This window comes from Paralichthys olivaceus, chromosome 6 (genome assembly GCF_024713975.1).
Source record: "Paralichthys olivaceus isolate ysfri-2021 chromosome 6, ASM2471397v2, whole genome shotgun sequence".
Taxonomy (NCBI): Eukaryota; Metazoa; Chordata; class Actinopteri; order Pleuronectiformes; family Paralichthyidae; genus Paralichthys; species Paralichthys olivaceus.
Genome location: NC_091098.1, coordinates 11,832,131 through 11,840,671, shown reverse-complemented (window position 1 = coordinate 11,840,671; position 8,541 = coordinate 11,832,131). Strand labels below are relative to the sequence as shown.

Here is an 8,541-nt window from a genome sequence, read left to right as displayed (position 1 = left end):
AGGGATTTGGCAGGAGGCTCCCTTCGGAAAAGAGTGGAGGATGACAACCTGCTAAAATCCACTCTTTGTTTCACTCGTGAATAGGTAGCACGAGGAAACATGCAGAAACATTAATATTAATATGATGTACATCCTGTTCTCTACATAAAAGACAAATCATTTCCTTTTGTATACAAATGTTTACCTTTAATATACATCCAGATGGAGTAACGTTAGTGATGGTGTATCCTGTGCTCGGAACTCTATCGCACAGAAGCTATTTCTCTTAAAGGAGGCGATGTCAGGAGAGAGAGAGGGACAGAAACAGACTGAGTCTATTGTGCAACATGTGTTTGTGCGTCTGACACAGGAGGGCAGTCTTTCAACGCTTCCCTGCATCTGTTGAGGAAAGCAGTGCACTGTTAAGTCGCACTCTACTCTCAGGCCTGGGCCTCTGCAGCTGTAATGATTCTCTAATATCATGTCAAGTGTGTAATTAATGGATCATGGTTTCATTCCTTCATCGTCATCATCTCTGCTTCTGTACTTGGCGGACCACCTTCACCTGGAGCCTGAGTTTGACTCTTTTACAGCTCGTTGCCAGACTTTTGCCGCAAGTCACTTCCATCCCGGACCTCCTCCTTTCACCACGACAACACCGCGCGTCCCCCTGTCAACCTTGTTTCAGCCACGAATGCTCACGGCTCCAGCTTGAGCCGTCATGAGTGAAATGGGTCCAGAGTCAATATTTATCCAGGTTGTGCCATTTCAGCACTCCCTGTGCCCCTTCGACAAACATGCACTTCTGATATATGTTCAAATTCCTGCGTTTCTTCCTCCGGTGCCTCTTTCTTCCTTCAGCGCTCCTGTCGACTAATTAATCAGTGCGTCCTCTTTGTTTCTGTAGGTGAGCGTTAACTCTTCTCTGTGAACCCCCCCCCCCGCTTCTACCACCACTGATCCACCCCCAGGTGCAGGGGGTGATTTCAGGGAGCGGGGTGGTGCCGTAAAGAGGAAGTGGTGGCAAACCCTGGGAAGTGCTGTTGTTTTTGATGTGTTGTGCCAAAGTCCCACCCAGCCCCCACCTCCACCTCCGTAGCCACCATAAACCCCACCCACCCACCCCCTCCACCCGTGGCTTTAGCTCCTATTAATCATCCTGTCAGTCCGGCAACACACACATTTTGCTTCCTCGCAATGGACACACACACATACACTGTACATCAAAAACATACAAATAAATAATGTAGCCGGTCACTGCCGGGCCACAGGAGTCTGAGGGGAGAATGAGAAAATAATCTCTATGGAAATGGAAAACGGGGCAGGAGAGCTGCCGGGTTTGTTTGCTATACTTGCAGTGTTTGTGCTTCAGTGGTTGAAAAACCTTTATTGGCCTTTGTTGCAGTGTTTGGTGTTTTATTGTTTGTTTCGGGCTTACAGTGTAAGTGTGCAGCTTGGTCTCCGTTTTTTTTTTTCTTCCTGTTGGAAGCCATCAGCTGCTGCGGGGGGAAAGGGGCTAAGTTGAAAATGTTTGACTCAGAGTATACACACCACAGTACTCAGAGGCACTGCGTTGTGTTGGTGTGTGCGTGGATGTGTATCAGGTTATGTTTCAGTCGTATTTGTGATTTGCTGGAATCCCTCAGAGTGCCCCTTGGACTGAGGGCCAGCCTGCGTACCTTGGCAGTGGAAACATTACTGAAAAGCAGATCAGTTTAGCATGGGGACGTTAACAAGACTTGTAGATGTGGGTAAGGAGACGATGATTCCGCTACAGCAAATTAATTATATATTCCAGCAGAATGAAAATGCATCATTACGTATGACATATCCAGTAGCCTATATGTCCACGCTGCACATTAACATTGATTTTGCTCCACAACTGGGTGGAGAAAATACTTCACCACTGAGACTTTCCCATCCCTCCTGCTAAGCATTTTTACGGCTGTGTGTGTGTGTGTGTGTGTGTGTGTGTGTGTGTGTGTGTGTGTGTGTGTGTGTGTGTGTGTGTGTGTGTGTGTGTGTGTGTGTGTGTGGTGTTGTGGGGCCCCACTATAGCTGGCTGCAGTGATGTCACTCCCCTCGTACAGTATTATAATACATGAGGGCAGTTTCTGCTCCTATAGAGGCTGTGGGATCTGGAGCGGTTAAATATTCTCCATATTCCTGAAACAAAAAAAAATTATATTTTCTTTTCACAGAATATTGTTTAGTGACTGAAACCTGAAGTTTGGGATTTAAAGATGTGGATCTTATTTTTTAGCCGATAGATATTTTTTTGCACAGATGTTTTTTTTGTCTGTGACTTATTAAATTGGTAATTAAAATAAGTTTAAATCAATATTATTGACAATGCACTCTTGTCACATTTTAAATGCTGTGGTGTAGTTCCGTTGTCTAATTTATATTACACTTGATTGTAATATGTATTTAAGTTTAGTAAACAGACTCAGCCAGCTCCATATAGTCCCTTGTCACTACACATTTCCCTAATCCCCAAGTGTGTTATCAAAGCCCAGTAGCAGGGAAACCGGGTCACTGAAGCTGGTTTGATGAGAACAAAATCCCAGATCAGATGGTTGCAGAAGGTGAGAACACAGCTCTCAGGTTTGGACCTTCAAGGGGGTTTGTTTCAAAGACGAGAACCAGAATTCACAGAAGCTGTGGCTCTTCAAAGGGCTGCTGAGGGCTGGCAGACGGCTCTCCAGAGTCCTAACCTGCCTCCATGCCAGGCTGCTGTGAAATGGACACTTGTGGGCTCGGGCCTGTTCCGTCTGTCCACAGTTGTTAATGATAACATGCACCGGCCTCAGCACCCGATGCTGCCCACATGAGCCTCTTGTAACCTGCCAAGTTAGGTGTATGTTCTTGTGCTGATACTTCTGCACCCGTGTTTGCTACCTGAACAGCTGTACACAGCAGCAGCCTTCATCGCTGTCATTGATCCCTCTTTTTTTTTTCCATTGTACAACTTCAAGTATTTCACCTACAATTGAACATGAGACCTGTCAGACCTCATTCCAAAGTTTCATCAGGTTTTCTCTGTGACTAAAATGCCATTTAATTCAAAACGAAACTGGGACTCAGATATATTTTTTTCTTATTAATTATTTTATTTCAATGAATTTGTAGCAATTTTGTCATGAATGGTCTTTTAGGGGAAAAAAAGAAATATTGTAGAAATTATCATATTTGCCATATCTTCACACTTCAAACTCATATGATATATTTTTTAATATAGTTTTTATAAATTGTAAAATATTTTGCATTATTTCACGTTAATGTTGATTTCATAATATTGAAATAATAATCTACATACTCCTCTACAACACATGTTTCTTTAGTTTGGCTTTAGTGAGAAAACTTGAAATATTCTTTTTTTAAAACGAGCAGGCCCAAAGGCCTTTAGGCCCATATCCTTATATGTGCGTAAATATACGTTTTCTCCGTTTACTGTGCAGCTTCTATGGCTGCACCGGTCTCCCTCTTCTTCCTCTCTACGTGTCAGTGAACTTACACAAACTGTGCGCTCTTTGGGCTCCAGTTGTAAAATATGACAGCCTATTTTCCCCCACCGCTCCAAACTAAAAGATTAACATTGTGATTCCCAGTGTCCCAGCAGACAGCGTGATTGATTACATCATATTAAGGTCATTTCTACATCGGGGTAATTTTCACTCGAGCCTCCCGGCGATATTTTAATGTGCGTTTGTTTGGCGGGGGTGTCGCTGCTCGCTCCTCTGATCTGCGGGGAAATTGATGGCGACATTAACGAGCGATTAATTAAAAACAACAGCATTAATGATGGTGGGGCGGGAGGCGCTGTGTGCTGCACAGCTTTTTTTATTTGGGAAATAGACCTAATTCCCACTCAGATTTAGTCAGACTTTGCATATTTCTTATTTACATTTTGCAAACTGATCGTTAGCCGTAGTTTCATTTTTACTTTGTCAGTTTTCAGAATATTCATATATTTTTTTGCTTTAAATTTAACATGATTTATTTTCCAAAACATTTTTAATTAAATCACAGACACCATTCAATACTTTCTGCGATATTAAGGGAAAACAGGTTAAATGATGAAATATCTTCTAAACAAATATAGGACAAACGAAAATGATTAAATATAAGGATTTGTCGATATATTGGCCTGGTCAATAGCAGGTATTGAAGCAGTGTTTCATATGAGGTGACACCTAAACGCATGTTTCAGGAATTACAAAACACACAATTAAACAATCATATATTCATTTTAATATGTCATCGTAGAGGTGCTAATTAATGATGATTAATGTAGCCTAAGAAATTACAAATTAATAATAACGGTGGATAAATGTGTTCCAAAAATATAACCTAACTAAAAAGATCCATGTTTATTCTTTATTTTGGATATGTTTTTTCTCAAACTGCACATTCTTCATCGATTCATTTCAAATCACCAATCTGTCTGATCGACCAGCAGCCCACACTCCGCGCACATGTGTTTGAATCGTTTTCTACAGCGGCTATATATTCTTATAGCTCTCCAGATGTGGACTGCCAGTTAGGCTGCAGTGCATGGCTTCCTGCGGTGCGTCTGTATCGGTGCAGTCGCTGGCCTCTCACCTCTTCATACTCCCGCTATCAGTAGCCCGTCATGTCTCTGACAGCATGTTAACGACGCTGCCAAAAGGCCCCAAAAGAAACGTCTTGGATTAGCGCTCAGTTTTCCCATTTTCCGTAGACGCACAAGGTCCTGAACCCAATTAATGGCTAATAATTACCAAGGCAACTTCACTGTGACCGCTTGTGGGGGCTTCATTAGAGGGGAGGAGGGGAGAGGAGGGTGGAGAGCCACTCCAAACTCACACCTCACTACAGGAAGAGAGAGAGGGGGGGGGTTCTAATTCTAATTGATTAGCTCCTGTGATCATTGTTGATTTGTACTTATCGATCCGTGGGAGGGGAAAAACAGTGGTGGAGGTGATTTTTTTGAAATGTGTTTGTCATTTTTTCTTGTCTGAGATGATGTGCGGGTCATCGCCCCCTCCTCGTGCAGGCACAGTCACGCACAGTGCTTTGTGCGTGCGCGCATGAGCCGCGCGCCTCCACGCATCGTCCCAGCTAGTTACCATGTTTACGCTCCCATTACATCGACTGCGGTGGAATTACAGTTAACAAATTTACAATGCTCCCAGCGCCCACAGAGGGTCCCGCTGCGGCCGTTTGAAGTCCCCCGGCCCGCCTCGTCCGCAGGCCGGACCCAGAGGTGCTCCGTTTCACATATCTCATGTGCGCTGATGTTATCTGCGCCAAACGTCTAATCCAGGGACCCGGAGCCCTTTCCAACGCGGATAAAGCTTGGGTTTCAGCAGCCTGTTGTGGTGTGCGTGCATGTGTGCGTGCATACGTGTGAATGTGTGTGTGTGTGTGTGAGGATGGTGGGGGGTACAGTCACCACGGTCTGGCCACACCAATACACAGTGTTATAAACTTATGTTCACCCCTCCCCCTTCTTTGCATTAGATGATTTAAAATGAAAATCCACTGGTACCTGTACCTGTTGTAAAAGTGAATGGTAATAAACGGATATCTGGGGGAAACAGTTAGAAACTCACATGAGACTGAGATTAGAGAAACTGAACTGATTTTTTACGCAAATTGTACAATTAGCCTGAACATAAACAGGCCCCAGTGGCTGACGGGCCCTTGTGTGTTATATAGAGGTGTGTATACTAATGTGTGCTATGCAGGAACTGCCACAGAGGTCGCTCCGTCCTGCAGGCGCACTGAGGACATAACCAAGTTCAAGAATAAGCGCACATTGATAAAATAAAAGCAGCCCAACAAAAGGCCTGATTCCATTCAGTTTATTGTGCTGCAGATTTAATTCGTTTACTATCACATTCAGTTGATTTTGAATCTCATCTCTCTGTCTTCAGTCTAAATCCAGTGATGAATAAAACAGATTTACAGCAGCAGCACACCTCTGTTCCGGAGACGGAGGAGGAACCGCGTCGCACAAGCGGTAGAACAGAAAGAAAAAATAGAAGAAAAGAAAAAAGTCACATTTGTGGAAAACAAATTCTCCCACCCCCCCAAGAAAAAGAAAACAAAAACCGCGAGGGGTGTCTGCGCAGCCGTTCTGCGTCTCCACAAACCAGCTACAGGTCGACGTTTAAATGACGCAGGAAAGTAGGCTTTTCCCCAACACCAGTGTCAGAGCGCAGCACCTTTTTTCTCTCTGTGCGAACATAATCACAGTTAATTGGGCCTGTTTGTTTAGAAGCTGCTGCACGGTGTGGAATCATGAGTCCGACCCGATGTGCGAGGCAGTCAGAGGCCTGGCCTCATGCTCCGGGCGGCTGAGGGAAATGATGTTGACAACCTGCAAGGGAAAGTTGTGCTGGAAGACTTCCCCTTCTCACTTTTCCCTCTGACTGAAGGACGCCGTATCGATGAGACCGATCGATTATTGATAGCTTGTCACCATGCACGCTCCCACTCCTCCTTCAAACACAAGGGAATAAACAGAACCTTTGTGCACCACATAATTTATTATTTGTTTATCGACCTGCTTCCATTTTGTTTCCTCCGCGCGCAAAGACGATGCAGCTTATCTATAAATGAATAATTATACTAGTAACAACATTAACAATAATTATTATTATTACCCTGAAATTGTGCAGGTATTTAAATATATACCCACGTCCTGACACTTCACACTTATACCTCACATGCTTCCTTTTATAATGGATTTAAAAAAAAACTCGTCATGATGCCAATAGCAACTCCCTAATAAACAGATAATATATGCTAATTGCTGCTGATTATTATTGATTAATGATCACTTCATTAATTTGACTCCAACTCAGGGGAAAACATCCCAAAGGCAATTTGTGTCCAAAATGGACTGAAGACGTGTTTGATGAACTCTTTATTCAAATCAGTTATTTACTGCTTCGTGCGTGTCATCATGAACAGCAAGCTGAGGACCAGGGTAATAATAATAATATTAACAATAATAATAATATTAACAATAATAATAATCTACGAATGGATTTGAACCCCCCTCCATAGAAGTGCAGTGTGACTGGTGTGCAGGGAGCTGGTGCCGCTCCTCCCATGCAGCAGACTGCAGTTGCTCCATCACCACCGATCTTTAATAGGCTCCAACATAGAGCCGCCTTTATTCAGCCGAACCAGACGGAAACCATTCCCATATGACATGTAGGCTAAAGGCCCAGGCACCACATGAATGTGACGTCCAGCCCGCCACCGCGCAGCCCTCTAACACTTTATTACTTTATAAATTCTCTAGTAAATATATACTTCAAAAAAAAAGGTTATCACTAAATATTTCGGTCAACAAAAATGTACAGCGTTAATTTATCTGTATAATTATAATTATGATATTTCTAATTATGCAAAACTGTTTTAAGAAAGTAAAACTATAATAAAAGGTTAGTTATTTTTCCTCTTACAGTTCAGGCCTAAATTACAACTCGAATATTAACACACAAGTCGATAAATAAAAATCAATGCTGCAGAATTCAGATCTTGTGAATGAATGTATGAATAGAAATGTATAAATTACCTGTTGGTTCTTCAGACTGTTGGATGCCAGATGTAAACTGAGGGCGCTCTCCTCCTGCCTGCAGCAAACAAACAAACAAACAGGTGCAAAATTCACATACACACACGTGAGTCCAGCTTCTCTCAGGTGATCTGCGCCAAACTTTACGCGGCACAGTGGCGCTAAAACAAGTGAGCAACGAGCACTTCTCCCAGAAATAAAGTGCCACAAACACGACTGTGAATACAAACGTGATTGTCCCCCCTTCTCCCGGTGCTGCTGCTGGAGCCTCCGCGTGCATGTGTCAAACAGCTGCTGGCCGCTGCTCGTCCTGAGGGCAACAACACGGTTCACACACACACACACAGACACACACACACAACCAAATCATAGTAGCCTATAAGGTGCAACTTCAATCAAACCTTGCACCTTTTTACGCATGCACTTGAATTAATTACGTTTAAAAATAACCTGCAATTATAGCACTTACTGGCAAAACACGTGATGAGATATCAGCTGCATTAACAGACTACGTTTATGCACAGCTACATGTGCAGGCTACATTCCCAAACAACCTTATTTTGTCAAAAAAAATTGATGGTAAAATAATAATAATAATAACAATAATAACGATAATAATAATGCACATTTTCATTACTGTATATGTATAATAGTATCCAGACTTCAACATACCTGTGCGTCCGCAGCCGGTTGCAGAAAACCAAGTAGTCGATGGGGTAAAAATACAAGAAGGTTCTGGCAGGAGCTGAATGGGGCGGGTGGTGGTTGGGGGGTGTAGGGGTGAGAAGGAGGGAGGAGGGGGACGATGGCAAGGGGGGAGGGAGGGAAGGTGAGATGGCGAGGAGAGAGCAGGAGGAGGAGGAGGAAGAGGAGGAGGAGGGGAAGAGATAAGTGATCTAAAGGGGAGACGATAGGACAAAAAAAGTGATGATGATGATGAATACATTGGAAAGTTTTTTGGCCCCGGCGAGGGTGTCAGATTGAAT

General features: G+C 43.4%; 1 long non-coding RNA gene across 2 annotated transcripts; it reads right to left on the bottom strand.

Annotated features, from left to right (window-relative positions):
• Window positions 1–5,813: 5,813 nt before the first annotated feature.
• On the bottom strand, window positions 5,814–8,367 carry LOC138410442 (uncharacterized). Of its 2 annotated transcripts, XR_011243142.1 has the most exons (3): window positions 8,228–8,367; window positions 7,556–7,865; window positions 5,814–6,468 (listed from the first exon to the last, which is right to left on the bottom strand). It is a non-coding gene; the product is annotated as an uncharacterized lncRNA (long non-coding RNA). The 2 variants fall into 2 exon arrangements; XR_011243141.1 differs by having other exon boundaries at window positions 5,814–7,865.
• Between the last annotated feature and the right edge of the window lie 174 nt (window positions 8,368–8,541).